At 43.6% G+C, this 18,026-nt stretch overlaps 1 protein-coding gene across 6 annotated transcripts in view; it reads right to left on the bottom strand.

Annotated features, from left to right (window-relative positions):
* LOC124185513 (protein Fe65 homolog) overlaps positions 1-18,026 on the bottom strand; it is a 193,346-nt gene that overhangs the window by 124,372 nt on the left and 50,948 nt on the right. For 3 of the 6 annotated variants that reach the window (XM_046576368.1, XM_046576371.1, XM_046576372.1), the window contains exon 1: positions 2,121-2,464. The exons of 1 other annotated variant lie outside the window; for it this stretch is intronic. The gene's annotated coding sequence lies outside the window, so the exon portion shown is untranslated. Of the gene's footprint in view, positions 1-1,878; positions 1,896-2,120; positions 2,465-18,026 lie in introns of those variants that run through there. 2 more of the 6 variants (XM_046576373.1, XM_046576370.1) reach the window with 2 other exon arrangements.

Genomic DNA, 18,026 nt, shown 5'->3' with positions numbered 1-18,026 from the left:
GAGTCTCAAAGTGCGGCACAGTTGTGCAAAAACCCGTAGTTCGCTCATTTCACAACGCTAAACGTATACCTAAGTAGGCTGTTAATTAGATCGCAGCTCCGTTAAAATTCTGGATTAATACCATATCATTTACAGATTTTGTGCTATTGTTGAACAAGGAAGTCCGTAAAAGACGTTGTACAAATGTAGATTACACAATCATTATCATATCCAGCGGCTTAATCACCGTCGATACTATTCGAGCCATCGTTACGAGAACATTTTATCAGTATATAAGCAAAAAATACAACAATTACAATTAAAAATCGATTTTTCATCGCTAACCATATTTTTTCCGTCTTGATTCAAGTGTTTATCGGGGTTTGAGGGTCGCGTGACAAACGGATATGGACACTCTGGGGTGTCGAGTTGCCGTCGCTGTTCAACCGAGGGAAAAAAAACCACCACAGTATCAAAACTGTACCCTACGGAGTGGAGGGGTCGAGTATCACGTTGAACGGAAGGTCAAGGTCAAATGGCAGACCGTAACAGCACCTCCGTGGCGCCGCCCTGTCAACGTTCACCAGAGCAGCGAGCCGCTGACTCAACGTTGTCTGGCTGCCTCCTGCTTTCACTGACTTGTTAAGTCACCGTGGCACAACGAGATCTATGTATAGACCTATCGCCAGCATTGCGTATCCATTCCATTCAACAACGAGACGGAAAGCAAACGTAACGCGTTCCTCCGTACGATGAAGGAATTGTTGTTTTTTGTTTTTGTTTTGTTTTTTTTTCAACATTTACGGCAATGTTACATTAAATAGTGCTCGAAGTACCGCGGCTTAAGAAATATAGTTGGCTTCTCATCGTTCAGAATTTTGACAAAAAATACGTTCTCTCAGTCTTTCTTTACCTGCTTGCGATCTGTTTTTTGAACGATACAGTTTCAGTTTGACGGGTATATTAGTTATGAAATCGTTATCGGTATGTCAATGTTCGGCGCATTTTTGCGACTCTTAGATCATTGCTTTAACGTTTCCATTTCACTTTCGTTTACCTCGTTCTCGTTTATTTTGAGAATTTTGGCAATAAGCCAAACGTCACGATGCAAGAAAAATTTCATTCTACATTCTTCAATGACATCACTATTTCTCACGGCGAATGACCCAAAACCATTGAAAGGGCTGTTACATTTTCTACCGAAGACTTTAAGCGCAGCTTCTGCAGTTCACAGCGAACAGTGTTTATTGCAAATTGGTATGATGAAAAACGCGTGTGGCGGATCAATGCACGATGGTTCGCGGGTCACGCGTGTTGGACAATGACGCAGAATCATCGCACGTACAGATTTGAATACTCGGCCATAAGTGGTACCGCGCACGTTGATAACGGTACAGAGTCTCCGCCCGTTGCTGATAGTTGAGGAATGCGACGCAGCGAGTCAACTGGATGGTGTTTAACACACACCGAGCATGCACGGGCTTCGGATCCCTGAGCCACGGTGAACCGGGTAAAGTTGACGATTTATTAGTTCTATCCGAGAGAACAATCCGTCCTCCCTCTTTCCAGACTTTAGTGGCGTTTTAGAAGGCTTGGTCAGTAATTCAGAGTTCTACTTAATCGCGTAGATTCAACCGCGATCGTACGTTCTCACTCGGAAGTTTAGTGTTATGGGTTTTGACTCTCAACCACGCTTGTTAATTTTGATTCCATTAGTTCGGTTTCCGTGTTACAGAAATTGCTCCAAGTGGTATTTGGACGGTGCTGTTTCACCGCGAAAACAACAACATGCGCTTAAATTTATATTCGAGTTAACAAACCAGCGCCGTTACCCAGCTCTAAATTACGACCAACCTAATTAGGGTATCGAGGTGTTGAATTTCGATCGCATACACCTACCTCGAGTTCGTTCGACCTCGGCTATAGAATTTCTCTTTGTACAACCATCACGGTCTCTCTCGATCTGAGTAGCGCATGGCGCGGTCACCAAGAGCGGATACCGCGCTGATGAAAATTGACGATATCAAACTAAACACAAAGCCGAGGTGAAGAAATGGAGACACTTCGATTTGTAAAAAATCGCTCAATTGACCGACTTGCCGCAGGACCTCGAACGAATCTGACACTTGATTGATACTCACATCAACACGATTAACTTGCGATTAAGTAAAATTCCATGGTGAGGTAGTAATCGGTAATCGGTAATCGATGGTGCGGATAATGCGAGGTAACCGATTGGCCGAAGTTGCACAAGAGCAGCGTTTAATCACACACAAGAAATGACAGGACTCTTCACTTCTGCACAACCAATCGTAAGTGCTGGTAGTCACGTGCTGTGCGGAACATCCTCGGGTTTATGATCCAACAAAAGTCGTTGGGAACTCGGGACAACTTTTAAACCGCACTGAGTAATTTTCGTGAATGACTAGAGATCGTTAGCGCCGTTTCGACCGGGACTCTTGACGAAAACGTTGGATCGGCACTGGCAATGAGGCGGTACTGAGCCGACCTAAACACGCTGGATCGCTGCTCGTGGCGGCATCGGCGACCAACGACCTACCGAGGATTCCCCTCGCACCGGCGAATCGGGGCTTGGGCAGAAAGACGATCTCCCGGCAGCTGGGATCGTGGGTGCGTGTCGGCGAGAGATGATGTCAGAGGAGAGCCTCGCGACTGGTTTGGAATATTAATAAATTCTAGTCTGCCGTTGGCCAATCCCGTTACCCCATTAGAACCTTTGCGACGAAGGAATACCTGAGGAGCCGAGAAAAGAAAGGGTGGCTATTCTCTGGGCCCTTCCTCCTCCTCCTCATCTTCCTCCTCCTCCTGCTCCCAGGGCACGGCAGGTAAGTCCGGTATTTTCGTGCAGGCATCGTTGGGTTAGTGCGTTAAAACGACGCCACCGTCGCAGCCGCTGCGCGGCTCGTTCGACTCCGGAAGTCGACGCAGCCGTTTGACCCATTTGTGTGGTCAACTTATTTTTATTGTCTCCAACGTTTCGAATCCCTCGACGCGTGGGGACCTTTTCTTGACGAAACTTGTATACTGCCGGGTACGGTTTTACTTCTTTGAAGGATTTCAGTAGCTCGTTTCGGAAGTTTTTATACTGTTTCGTAAAAGCAAAAGACAGTCACCTTCCGATGGTGCGAGACATGTAACCATGCTACTTTTAATTGCTGCAAATTGACGCTCAATCATGTCAATTACAGCTATCCAGTACAACTTTACAGCAGGACGCGTGTTTTTTGTGTTTTTTATGCACTGAAGAGTAACGTAATATTAAATTTAAATTAAGGCTTTAGAATTTGGGTTGGAAATATGCACGTGCTTCACGTTTAATATTTTTTCGCGTAATGAAAGAATGAAAGAAATTATGTATAAAAAAAGGGCAGGCTGATACGCTTCACAATTTCTGTGTCCGTTTATTTACTAAACTAATGAAAAATAATGTTTTTTTCTGCATTAGATACTTTTTTCAATTTCGTCTTTTCTTCCTTTTGCTTTTATTAGCAACGTTTTGAAATTCTCCTCATGAAATTTTCCCATCTTCCTTCTATAGCCACCCAAGTATAAGCCTAATATGGGAAAGTGGCCATGTTTTTTGACGACGTCATATAGCGAAAACAGAGGGTTAGAAAATTGGTCTTACGACGGAAAATTCTGAGATTGAATTTATTCTTCGACATGTGTTTCGCAATTTAAAAATAACCTGCAGCTTGGTTACTCATCTTGTTTACTATAGTTGCAAAAAAATAGGAAATTAAGTAATTTCCCCAATTCCTGATACCCAGCGCTTGAATTCGAATCTTTGCTTGAGATTGCATCACTCGTCACACCAGTAACAGCGGTAATTTTTCAAATTTGTACAGCTTGAACGATTTTTTTCAGTGATGACTTAACATTTCTTCAAAATTTATAGCACGATAGGGATGATCACGCGTATGAGTATGGACTTGATATTTTTCAAACGAAGCCTGTACAATATACATACATGCTCTGTAAATAATATAGCTGTTACATAGGTACAAATCGAAAATAGAACCATGACGATTTAACCCGTTGAGGACACACATCGAAAAAATAACGTTGAGGACACACGGGGTCCAGCGCACCCCGCGCAGAAAAACAGTTCTCATTTGTATTTCACGCTATGTATCGACTTAAAACCGGTGCGAAACTTTAATTTTATTCCATTAGACGGCTGGCGATAGTTCGAGGTCGAAGATTATAAGACATCTGTATATATACACACATATATATTTAATTAATAACCATTATTTATTGCTGAAAAAAAAAAATTCAATTCATGCATAAATACTTACGTTTACAGAAACAATATAACATCAATCAACGATAAAAAAAAAATTGAATTTTTTTAAGATTTTGCCACAGTAAGGCCACACGGGGTCTACAGAACCCCAAAAAAAAAACACGTGCGAACTAATATGTCTCTGCAGGATGACTAATGCCAAAGAGACCTTCGTAACGTGTCAAAACTTGTTGTGGAGACTTCAAACAACAACAGATGGTGCTATATATATAATTCCTAAGGGTCTTTATAGATTTAAAATTGCATTGAAATTTGTCTGGGGTCCGTTGGACCCCATGTGTCCTCAACGGGTTAATATACACTCGTGTTTGCACCGAGGAAGGGATTTGCCTACCAGCGTTTCTGTGCAGAAAATTCTTGATCTCGACTCGGTAAAACTCTGGCCTAAGGTAAATATACGCGAATACCTGAGAAAGAACAAAAAGGGACAACGCGCGGGTCTTCGCTGTTTCGCGGTCGCTTGGCACGGAGAAGCCTGGAGAAAGAGAGAGCGAGAGATGGTGAAAAAACTGAGTGTTAAACTTAACCGAAAGATAAAGCTGAACGCGTCGGGGCTTCGCAAAATAAACAGCGAGTATGAGGTATAACGAAAGTGTAACCTCCATGGTCGAAAGCTGGTTTATCCTGGTCGCACTCGGTTGACCTTCCAGCAAAGCAAATGGCAACAAATAACCTTGGCGGGTCGTCATCCCGGGGGAGAAACCGCCGGCATCCCGACGTAACCCACATTAGCGTTAAAACATTGTCACATCAAGTTAATCAATCTCTTCCTCCCCCAGCATCCGCGAAATGCTTCCCCGCGTAATTCTCCGTCTTCCAGGCCGCGTTCGCAAATGCGACGCAACCCGGATATATTCCCGACGCTGTTATATAGGTACAACCGGGATCCGGGATCGCTATGCAGGTATATTAAGCCTTGTACCCGAGTCGCGTTTAACCCTCCATCGAACGGCACCCTCAGTCCTCTAAATACCAATTCAATCTAACCCGAAAGCATTTCCTATATCAGTAATGTCGTGCTCTGCCTTTCCCATTATCGTATATCGACCGATTCTTCCATCGACGCCACACTACATTTCCCATTGACGATGCGAAGGTACGCCGAGTCTCTTCAACCTTAACTTTATACACCCGGAGAATGCAGGACCTTCGTCACCCCGGCCACGCGTGGGCGACATGGACGACACCGTATCGGCAAAAGTATCCTCTTGTCAATTTTTGATCAACAATTATATCCACCTCCTTTTACCCCATCATTCCTCATTTCTTTTTTTATCATTCTCTCTCTTTCTCTCGCATTATTCTCTGGATAAACAACGCGCGCTACGAATACCCCGCGACCCAATGAAATTCTCCGTGAATGGTTGTCACGGCGCTTTGCCACACTGCTCTTCGACGTTTTACAGGGAGAGTAATGAGACTTAATTGAATATCCCCTCCTCTCTGACGGTGGGTTTCAATGTTTACTCATCCGCGAGTGCTAACTTTTGGCTAATTCGATAGGGAAGATTGAATCAACTGCACAAAGAATAAGTTCCATGGGGTTTCACCTTGAGGGGGAATTGAAATTGTTTTGTTATCTTGAAAAATACCTCACAAATTGCGATGAACAATTCTTTCCCTTTCATTTTCTTCATCTTCTTCTTCCTATCTGCGCCGAAAGCCGCGTCAAGACAATAAACGCAATTCAGGATGAACATTTCACGCTTGATAAGTATTCCATGCGAGTAAAAAAAAATTACTCAATCTTGGTGTTTATTTCCATTCAAACAAACCGGTCTCTGGTTGTTCAGAATTACCGCGTACGATTCAGTAATGGGTCGCATCCGTTCTAAACTAGAACTCATCGCTTGCTGCAGTATACCTAATTCGTCGTAATTTTTCGACATCACCGGAAAATATGCCGTTATTTGTTTTGAAACAGGGTCCAACGAATAGTTCGAAAATTCATCCACTCTCTTGTGCCCCGACGTGTAAACGTATTTGATGAAACGGCTTACAGATATTCATGGAACGAAAATTCCGATGAACGAATTCGTTGCTCGAATCGGGCTTGGTATGCATGTTCAACATTGGCAATACGAAACAGATTTCAAACCGTGGAAAGGACCGAGTGTCGATTTTGAAAGCGAGATCAAACCGGCTGGTAAAAAATCAAAAATAAACAAAATTGAGTCATTTCATGACCGAGTAATATTTGAGCAGCGAATCGAGACCGTCGTCATTAAGAGCCGGTCGTTACAGCCGCGGCCTTGTCGTTAGCGCTAAGCTGAGTTCAGAGTAGTTTATTTTTTCTTCTCTCCACCTTCTGCCGGACAGGTATGGAAATAAATGGATGAGAAAGCTTTTACCGTAATGTCAGAGGATGACGATGCGGACGAGGTATCTTTTTCAGATGTGAATACACACATATACCTGTGTATTTGTATATCGGTATCGACCGTTTCGGGTAATCGGCTGCGCGGCGGTTCTGCTATTGCGAAGGAGAAACCGTTCCCTAAATGGGAGTACTCCAGTCACGATTTTCGGTCTAATACCTTACATACACTGTGCCGTACAGGCACGGAGACGTAATCCGGGTGTCGCTTGGTGCCGACGACTCTTCGTAAGGCGTGATATAAACTCGGAGGGCGCCGGGGTACGTCGACACCTTTTTGAGGGCTAAGCCTGACCCTGAGTTTTACTACCCTTCAGCCCTTGTGCGTAAATTAAATCCAGAGGAGGTCTGTGCGCAAGGGTGTAAGTTCATGTACAGGGTGTCTCATCTTAAACAACCCGGTCAAATATCTTGCAAATCAAAAGTGTGGGAAAAAAATGTTTCAGACAAACGTTGCAAGGTTCAAAGGTGGAAAGAAGATGAGAGCGTCAGATTTTCCGTGAGCGAACCCGCTGAGGCCAGGAATGATATTTTTTTTTAAAAGTACTCGCACACTTACCACCTAAACTCGACTGGCGATGAGATACGAGCCGGTCAAGCTGCTGCGGAAGCTTCCTGTCGTACTTGGTTCATGAATTTCGCGTATTAAGCAGGATTCGCAGAAATATGCACCTGACAGGGGCCGTGACGTGAACGCACTTTAACCTTTTTTTCTAGATAATTATATTGTTCTTCAAGATTTACCTTCAGATGCCGATGAAGAAAATATACCGTTCCATTGAGAAACAACGAAGTTGACCTTAACCTGTCGTTGCGTCGACCGCATCTTCTCTCCTCTATCAAACCTTGCAATTTCTGTCTGAATAAATTTTTCACACCACTTTTGATTCCCGAGATATTCGACTGGGTTGATTAAAATGAGACACCCTGTGTATCTGTGTGTCTATGTATGAAATATATTTGTCAAAAGCATTCGTCTCGCAAGCTCTAGATTAGGCGCGTCTGCTCGTGCAGGGGTAGGAACTGTGGCGACGACCAGGGCGGTCGTTGTGCCGGTCACGGGGTTGGGATGGCAGACGTCGAGGCGCCTCCCCCACTTCCGACATCAAAACTGGAGCACGCTTCAACGGCCGTTATCCACCAGCCACCCCCGGTGGGCCGCATTTACACAATGCCACTGCAGCAGGGAAATTCAGGATCAAATCAGCTCGACTTCGGCGGCAAGGGGTGGCCGAGTTTAACGCCGCCTCACGAGGTTCGAGCTTCACGATTCACGATGGAGTATGAGGAAAAGAAGTCTGGTGAGAAGGAACTCGAGTCTCTCTTTCTCTCTTTCTCTCTCTCTCTCTCTCACTCCGGTTCTGACATTTTCGTAGTTTTCTCGTGCAGCTGTGCTCCGCGCAAATTCCTTCAGGATGAACTGTCGCCTACAGCTAAGGATCGACGAAGGATATAGGCACGTTATTCGTATAAAATCGGAACCAGAAACTTCACGTTTTTGCCCTTGCAAATTATTTCCAACATTTCGGTCCAGGCGAGTAATCGGATTCCCTGATTCGAATTAGAACATCTTTAGGAACATCTCACAAAAATGTCGACAAGTCAATCGATCGTAGAACGATTAATCTTTCACCTGTGGAATTGATGAGAGGAAAAAAAAAATTGAACCGCAGAAAAATCAATGTGATCAATGTCTGTGAAAATTTTCATTCAATGTCGAAGAAATTCCATTCTAAATTGAAAATCCTTATGAAATGATAGGAAATCTAGTAATTAATGACATCCAGTTGAATTTCATTTTTCTGGATTTTTTATTCACTGTTGTATTTAGGTTTCAAATCCTGTATTATTTTACACAATATTGTTATTACTTTGTTATTGTTATCATTATCGTTGTTATCGTACAACGTGTAACTCGGAGTGCGATTGTTACACATATTTGGGTCGCATCAATACCCTACGGGCGTACAATTAACTGGCATCAATATTACATACAGAGATATTACACGATGCATTGTGTAATCTTGGGAGTACACTCGAATGCTAATAGCCACACGTTGTAACCAATGTTACCCTCGGGCAAAGGTAGAGTGACAGTGATGTTACTCTTCGCATAATCTGTGATCCAATATTTGGGTGAAGGCAATTTTTGCAACGATATCGTGCCCACATCGGAGAGATAGAAAGTAGTGATTCTTTTATACGAGTTCCAAGTCTGCTGACGAGACTGTCTGTCCCGAGTCTCTGACTAACTTGAGAACTGGCGCCAGTGAACAGCGGACCATTCATCGCGGGGAACCGAGATAAACATCTTGAGTTAAGCTTCGATGAATCACTCGGGCGGAATTGTGCACTTTATAATGCTCGTTTGATACGGGATTGGGTATCTGATGGTGACGTGGAAAGCTGCAATACGAGTTTATCAATCCCGCGTGAAATAACAAGAAAAGCCCTCCGCGCGACGCGGTCTTCGCCTCGGCCCTCGGGGCCTGAGAGCAAATATTATCGGATCACTTCTCTTGTCTGCGCAAACATCGGCACACCGAGGTTTGCGAATGTACCTGTATGTGCCTATGTACCTCCATATACGTATATAGACCACCACTTTCCCTGCGACATGCCGGATTCTCTCAGTTTTCGATACATCGATGCTGATATATAGGGAAAAGTTAGAGGAAACCCTCTTGGCAAACTTGATAATAAGTGTAAAGTGCTTTCAAAAAGGTTCGAAAGAGCGACGCGGAGTAACGTTAAGAATATTTTAACTTCCCAAACCTCTTTTCTCGAGTTTCCTGTCTGCCCTTTTTTCAGTCCAACTATTCGCATCAAGCTTGGAAACTTGAGGAATTCCCGAGCACAACAGTTTTTAATAAGGCACTCGGTGCGGAAGAATTCTGAAAGCAATGTTGGTTCTAACGAGTCTTAGAAATACAGCGTTAGACATTCGTGACAGGAATGAGAAATAAGTCTGAGGGTATTTTGCTGTTCTCCTGGCTCACGGGCAACGAAATTAGCGACGGTAAATTTTGCTACCCCATGCCAGTTAATCATGTGTAAAATCTTTCGGCGATATTTCCGACCTGTTACACCAATAAAATACGACGTTTCAGTGGCGGTATATAAGCAATTCTGATCGTGAACGCTGTATTAGTACCCGCCATTGATGCCATCGGAAGTAGAAAATTTACCGCGCATGTTGCCATGCATCTGTGCAACGGACGCATGGCACACGATTGTTATACCTGCTGCGCAGTGGGTGCAGGGAAATATTTCACCCCCTGAAAGAAAAATCTCACGCGAGATACGCGCCACTGCTGACAAAAGCGGAGCTGAGTTTCGCTACTGCAGGAGTTTCATGTTAGCCGAATTCCGAAATTGAAGATTGTTCGATTAAAGCAGCTTACGCGGAGAGTAACCGAGAGTAGCAACTTGGCCAAAATTAAGTGATTACCGCAGCTCTATAGGATCTTCAAATCATAAATATCGATTCAGGAAATTCTGCAAACTCCTGGGAGGTTGGCGGATATAAGCATGGAATTTATTAGTAACATAAACAGTCCAACGAGTACCCAAGGGTATGAATTTGCCTAATTCTCGATATATGTAAACGGTACCTGCAGCACTGATGACAAAATAGGCAAACTACGCAGCTCGGAAATAGCGTAAAATGCAAATCTGGCGGCCTGGACGATGAAAATCTGAATTATCGAACACCCTCGATTCGAAGAAAGATTCACTCGCTACTTTGCCTGGGTTGTTCTCCCCTCGAACGATTGGAGAATGGCGTTGATGCATTTATCCGTGAAATGTTTCTACGCGGGAATTTTAGAGAGCACGGAAATTCTCTATCAGCGCTATTGGAAATTTTATACCACGTGTATAAGAGAAGAGTGGAGAGTTTGAAACGAGGTTACCTCCGACTCTGATAAGGTTACCGTTTCCCGTCAGTTGTTATTGCTTGAGCTCCGGTGCTTCACGTGCAGATCGTAGCAAGACGCAAGATTCGCCAGAATACGTTACTTCATACAACGTGTTACAATTTCGCTTTTGTTTAGCATTCAGAACGGCACAGCTCATCCTGAACTGATGGTTCAAGAATATAAGCCAGCTGACAGACGCGAACCTCGCAGATGGCGAACATGACACGCGGAGGACTCGACAGGCCAAGGAGACGTGTGCCGTGAGTTGGAAGGAAGGCAAGGAACGCGTGTGCACGTTCGACGCGTTTGTAAAAAACAAAGTGATAACAGGAGTGTAATGACGTAGCTGATTGCGAAAACGACTTTCATGCACGGTCGATGAACCAGTTGAAACTGTAGCGCTCCAATTGCAGTTATTGGAGAAAATTCAGAGATGAGTTACCGAGAGGATTCGATGTTTATTTGAGAAATAATAACTGTGAAATGTTGAAAACACCATACGGAAATAAGATATTTGTAAACGTAACGAAGAAGGAATAAATAAATTGACAACAGCTGAAGGCTTGTCGAAAATTCACAACACGAAATATAAATACCAAAACTTCTTTGTTTTTTTGTTTTTTTTTTTTAAATTTCTAGCATGAAAATATGCACCATGTTCATCCTGTCTGTGCAGAGCACGGCATTTTTTGATTTGGAGGGCAATGAGCGAGTGCTGAGACACGATTTGTTACTTGGAAGGGAAAAACGGTAGGGGGATGCTATATCGGCTCGGCTATATGCGCTGTCTGCTGTTTGTCACACCATGTACGAAAGTCGTATAATTTTTAACGATCGAGATAGAGACTCTGATCCAACGTGAGAAGCCATTCTAGTATAGATCCCCAAGTTTCAAGACCAATCTTTGGTTTACCGACTTAATCATCGTAAGTTCTGCACCAACCCGATATTATATTCTACTGGGTGGGGAGGTTGTAACAAGTTTTTTATAGTCAGCTAGAACCTCCGTATAAAAATATAACCATGAGTGGAGATGGAAGGTAATTTCGTTACAGAGATGCTCTCGAACGCTGACATTACTGCACACGCCTGACTAGTCCTACCCGGAATCATACCTCCATTTGGTCAGTTTTGATCGTATTATATGAGATAAATTTCCAATTGTGGTTATTGTACAATCCTTGATTGAAACGTCATTTTTCACCGTAACCGAACAATAGGTATAGTTTCAGGTATAAAACTAAAATGAGTTTCGTAGCTGTAACTAAAAAATGTAGTGTAGTGTTGTTATTTTCCTTCAATTAAGTGACTCGGATTACGGTATACAGTACATTCTTGCACGACTGTTGTAATAATTTGATTTTGGTGCGACAATAAAGTGGATTCAACTAACAAAACGACCAGATCAGAAATGTTCCAATCAATATAAAATTTTGTACGGTACAGCTATAATCACAATAAATAGTTACTCATACGATGTGTTATTATCGTAGCAACAATATGGCAACGTCATTGTTGCGATATCGATTTTACGAAAATGTCCCATTCCACTATAACAAAATGAAATTTTTCTGAAAGTAAAGTTAATGTAACTCACCCATGTCGTATTTCTTTGCACAGTCAATAATTCAATTTCAAGTGTGACAACTACCCACAGTTGACCTTGATTTGATCTTGGCACCTTCAAATAAGATCAATCGAATGTCATGAACTCAAGTATTTATCGAATTACCACACCATTAGTGAGAAATATTCTCTTTTGGAACGCCTTGTTTTCATCTGTGAATCATTCAACGAATCTCTCACGAAGTGTCGAGTATAAAGGGATATTTTTACGCATCAAACAGAACCATGGCCGACTTTGAAAGAAACATTTCGAATATTTTAGACCAGCGTTAAAAGTATGCCAAGAGTTTCGAAAAGTTCGATCGGTTAGAATAGAGTAGCTTTATTCACGAGTGTGTAAGGAGCTAACAATGACAGGAAAAACCAGTACCTCGAAAGTAAAGCAGAAACGTGCCTTCGATAAATAACCGTAAAGGCATTTGGATGTAAAACAGCAGATAAATACGGCAAGTCTGAATACGCACTATTATCTGCACGTACAATCGGACACGCTCGCGTACCTTGAGGTGTGGTTGCGAGAACCACGCCGGCTAATCACCTTCTCCATCGATTGATCGAAGGCTCAGGATCCCGCGTCGAACCGTAAGCTCTTCGAACAGCGTTTCCCAAACCGAAGAACGAGGGTGGAAACTGTAAGGGGTGGTAAAATTGATCGCGATATCATCGTGTCTACGCAGGTACCTACATGCGGTGAACTCAACTCAGGTGAAACAAGCACTACGGTTGGTAAGGGTGAAAGGGCGGCTGGACGGGGCGGCGGGGGGTGACGGTAGGGGACAGGGCAGCAGGTTGATTGATCGCGTGTCAGGCTCCAGCCAACCTGGCGCCAGATCAGGGGCTCTCAACTTATATTTTCCTATTTATTATTTACCACAGACCGCAACGTGGAGTGAGCTGCGTAATACGCGGAGGGTGGACGAAAGAGTTTTAATACTGCTTTATTCTCTGAGCAAAACTCCATTTAATTCCTCACGCTTACATTCTGTAACAATACCGACGGTACGGAATTGGTTTTTGCAAATTGTGTCTTCATTTTCTCAAATAACTTGAAATCGATCTCGCGAAAGGAAGAAATATGCTTCGGTTCAATCAATGGCTTTGCGCTGTTGACCTCGTTCGTTCTATTCTCAAATCAGACAATTGCGATTCGTCAAAGTTTTTGTCGTCACGGTTTGTGCATTGAGCTTCGAGCTCGTCAGACGAGGGGAATGAAAGTGAATCGAGAGGTATTTCGAGTTGGGAAATAAGAGTCCTAATTTGACCCCACAGAATTACAACTCAGGTACACCATCCCATCTTCTTACCATTCCAGTAGTCTCGTGAAGTAAAAATACTTCAGTCTAATCCTTCTCCTGGCACTACTATATCGACCTCTACCACTCTTATAAACTGTCTTCATTTAAGGGTGGTTTCTTCCCTCCTTCCTTCTTCTCTCTCTCTCTCTCTCTCTCTCTCTCTCTCTCTCTCTCTCTCTCTCTCTCTCTCTCTCTCTCTCTCTCTCTCTCTCTCTCTCTCTCTCTCTCTCTCTCTCTCTCTCTCTCTCTCTATCTATCTATCTATCTCTCTCTCGCCATCTCTTTTTACCTCTCGTTCTAGGGCCTTATTCTTTATTTAGGAGACCAGGGAGGCGCGTACCTTCGCTGAGAGGGGCTGGGGGCGGGGGTTAAGGTAATATAACTTGTACGTGTTTACTGTTTCGCCCTACCCTTGCCCCATAGATACATGTACCCGCATGCGTGTAAGCCCTCGTAGCATGTGTTGGTGTACATTCGGCGGGGGCGCACGAAGACAAGGAAAAAACTTCTACACCCTCATACTTGGTTCACCCTGGAAGGTGACGTGCCAAAAGAGTGGGCGGATGCCGAACTTTTATACTTCACGTTCGTACCAAGAATTTTATAACCCACCCCTCGCGCCTACGTCTTGGGGACTCTAATTGTCGGACAATTAATGGAAGGGCAACTGAAAGTCTTAATGCGACGTTAATTGCCGAATCAAACGCAAAATACGTTTTATACCGATCAAATTGTCTATCTGTAAATGGTGCGCAATGATTGAGTAAATTTAAATTAGGCTTATTTCAGCTTCGTAGTTCAAAATAAAAATACAGCAATCTCCTAATTCTTGTTTGAAATGTTCAAAAAACACGTGATAGCTGGTATGAAAAATTTCAGTGATCTAACGACGCACGTGTTAATCGAAGTCGGATCAGATTCGTTAGCAGTGATTGCAGCAGGCGAGTCATTTCCATTTAAACGCAAATATGCATTCGGTGCATATTTGCATCGCTTAACGCCGTTCACCTCATGACGTCGATATACCCGAATGCATCGTGTGTGCGGAATTAGACACGGAATTGTATGGCGGAAACAGAATCGTTAAAACCTACGCGTTTCTGATGGTGTGGCAAAAAATTATACTAACGTCAGCACGGTATTCGACACTGTTGAAAATGAAGGATTTTACGCAGTTAGATGAAAAAATTTTCCGTTAAAAGTTTAAAAAAAAAAAGAAATAGAAACGCGACTTTTTCCAAGGCATAAATAGTTGTGACATCGTGAAATCATCCGTAATCACATGCATTCTCTGCATAAAATGTGAACTGACTGTTTTTTTTTTTTTTCTTTCTTTCTGAAAACAAGTGGAGGACTGTACTCACGTATTTCCTTTCCAACGACAAGTTGACGAGGTCGACTGTGACAAGTACTTCTCTGGCAAGCCCAACCGTAGGTGGGAGGTGAACGACTGTAGACTACTTCATAACACTCGAGAGTTCCGCGGCAACCAAGTGCTTAGTCTAGTTTATTCAAGTGACGGTTCTCAAACTCATCAATCTGCAGCGGCGCAGTATGCTTATGAATTCCTGGACGCAGGAACGCGTGGAGTAATAATAACCTTCACTTGCCACTGAGGGGTGTAGACCACCCCGGGCCTGTTCTTCCCTTAATTAAATGAAATTGAAAAAAAAAAAAGAATCGTAATAACCAAAAATTATAAATTGTTTTGTAAGAATAACAATTTTTTTGGTTTTAATTCCTGTTGCATTTTTTTTGGTATATTTAAATTTAATTTTTTACTATATTAACCACGCGACGCTTTGAAGTTAGATTTCAATACGTTTCAAAAAAAATTTCAAGTTTAAATGTTCGATAGTTTATTTTTTATAACAATATTTGTCGCTGGGGTGTGAAGCACCCCAGTCTGGCAAGTACGCGATTTTGCAAAAGTGTGGCAAGCGAGAGATAATTCAGTATTCTTGGCTTTAATTACGATGAAAATCGAGTCTTGTGTGATTGTGAAATACCGAGGGACTGCACACAATAGCGGAGAAATTTCACTCGCAGGTGAATACAAGCTGCAGACGAGTTGCAGTAATCGATAAATACCAGAGTCGGTCTTCAACCAGCGATTCGTTTGGCGAACGTAGGTACCGATCCTCGAAAATTCACCCCGAGAATTTCCCGTGCGAGGGGAAGGATCGTATTAAAAAGTTGCCCCCAATTAACATGCCGGGCGTTTACGCGGCTCTCCCTCCCTCACTCCTCTCCTTCTTACCATTCTTCCACCCTTATTTCTCCCCAGCTTTCTATATTCCGAAGCTCCCTGGCGCCGGTATACGCCACCATCACCGCAGGGTGAAGCCAAGAGTCAGAAGCGATTGCTAGAAGCACTTTCGTCATCCCTTCGTTCGGTCCAACTTTTATAAAAGGCCCGATCTAGAGATTATGGACATTTCTGCGGCTGATGACTGACGCGGATGACTCAGGGGGAGACGAAACGAGGATCACTTTTTAAACCGGAGATTGTAAACTAAGGATCCAGATGAAAATTAATATCCCCGTTCGTCGGAGTGCTTCATAGTTTAACGAGGGTGAGCCAATGGGCCACCTTTTTCTTTCTCTGAAAGAATTTGAAAAATTAATTTCTCCGGTAGTTATTTCCATCACCTCAAATAACTTCGCGAGTATATAAACGTTTCAATTGACGAACGCTTGGATCATTAACGTTTTTCTCCTGCCTCGAAAATTCTCCTCTCTCTCCCACTAACAATAAGAATGAGAGAGGTATAAACAATTCCATGACACGCTTGTGTGATCGTGAGAATTGAAAAAGGAGAATAAACAATGTACGGCATGGCGTGCAGGTTAGGTTATGGTTTATACAGCCTACTTTATGGTTTTGAGCGAAAATTCGATCAGGTTTGGGTTCCGCGGAGGATTTAGTATGCGTATTCTGCGCAGCTGTCGCAATATATCAGCGACTAAGACCCCGTGCAGTAGGAGTACAAAGTTTATACCCGGGTATTTGTGTGTATAAAATAGGAAAAAGCAGGGTGAGAATAACGTCTGTTTTTACTGAAACAACTTCGCGGTGTTTCGCGAGGAACCTTGCCTTGCGCAGTGAATGAAACGGACATAAAGCGAGGGCGACTCGTAAAATGCAAGGAAACAGCAAACGGCAGTTCCCTCGCACCTACTTCCGATGTTTCTCCCGGCTTCCTTCCTCCGGGTGACATTCGTCTCTGGGATACTCGAGGCCAGATAATTGCCCCGGGTGCGACACGACTTGCTCTACGCTCAAACAGGCTGCTACGCTCCTCGGCAGACCCTCGGCCAATAACTTGGCCTGACAACTCTGTGTCGCGTGTGCAAGCTCCGCGAGAATATCAAAATAATTATGCCAGAGGTGGCGGAAGATTCGCCATTCTGACGCCAGCCGCACCACCGAGATCTCCAATTAATCAACCTCCAACCACCTTCGCTCCTCCTTTTCCACCTCCGCGGGAATCAGGATTTTAGCAAACCGGGGTCCATTAGGCCTGGCCTCCGAGAAGTGCCAAGTCGAAGCGCCAATGAAACTCGAGTTCTCGCTCATGCCGAGGACTCAGACCGTGGAGGCACCTGACCACCTACCCGTAACTACCAGCCACCGTTTTCTCCAACTTGCCTATCTCGTTGCTGTTCTCCCACTTGGTCCCGGTCTCGGCACTCGAGAACGATCATTAATCATACCGAAATGAGCTATGCGGGACGTTGACCTAGTTTGGGCTGTTTGAGGTCGCTCCTGTAACGCCTGCAGCGAAACTGTGGTACCTTGAATCCGTGAATAAGTCATTACTGGAGATTCCGGAAGAAAGTAGAGCGTCGCGTCACCATTGCAAGTTGGCAAATATTTGTAAAATGCTGAAACCATGTTGAAATAAAGTGTACACCAGACTTCGAGAATTCGTTAATTCAAATGGGGTTTAAAGACTTTGAATGAACGTGGTAAGACTAAAATGCTACCGATCACCATTGAACTGGAATGCTTACCAAATGATGAAACTTGTGAAATTTCACGTCTAATAAGAATTTATGAAGAACTTTTCGCAATCTGTCGATTATCTTAAGTCGTATCTATCCAAGAGTCGACGCTTGACAATGGGCGAGCTATCGCATCTAGCGAACTGTTTCGGCTTGTATTCGAGAGAAGAACGTGCAAGTATACTGTACGCCGCTGAGCATAAATGAGAAAAGGTCCGAGGTGAGTTGGAAAAGGAGCAAGAGATTTGAGGATAGACGAGAAATTGAACCGTTTGGGGAGCGGGAGGGTTGGTACAACGGTGGGAAATAGGAAGGCGGATCGTTTCTGTGAAAAGAATGAAGTTCAAAAATACGAGGAAAAATCCGCGAAGTAAGGAATTGCTGCGACCAGTGGCTGGCTCGGGTCGGAAGCGAAGAAGTCGAGTTCCTCCAATGCTCGCCAGGTCGCCTCGTCCAACCCCTGAACGAGAACGAGACATGAATACGTAGAA

The sequence above is a fragment of the Neodiprion fabricii genome, chromosome 6 (genome assembly GCF_021155785.1).
Source record: "Neodiprion fabricii isolate iyNeoFabr1 chromosome 6, iyNeoFabr1.1, whole genome shotgun sequence".
Classification (NCBI taxonomy): Eukaryota; Metazoa; Arthropoda; class Insecta; order Hymenoptera; family Diprionidae; genus Neodiprion; species Neodiprion fabricii.
The sequence above is the reverse complement of the archived record's forward strand: the minus strand, read 5'-3'. Positions and strand labels throughout refer to the sequence as shown.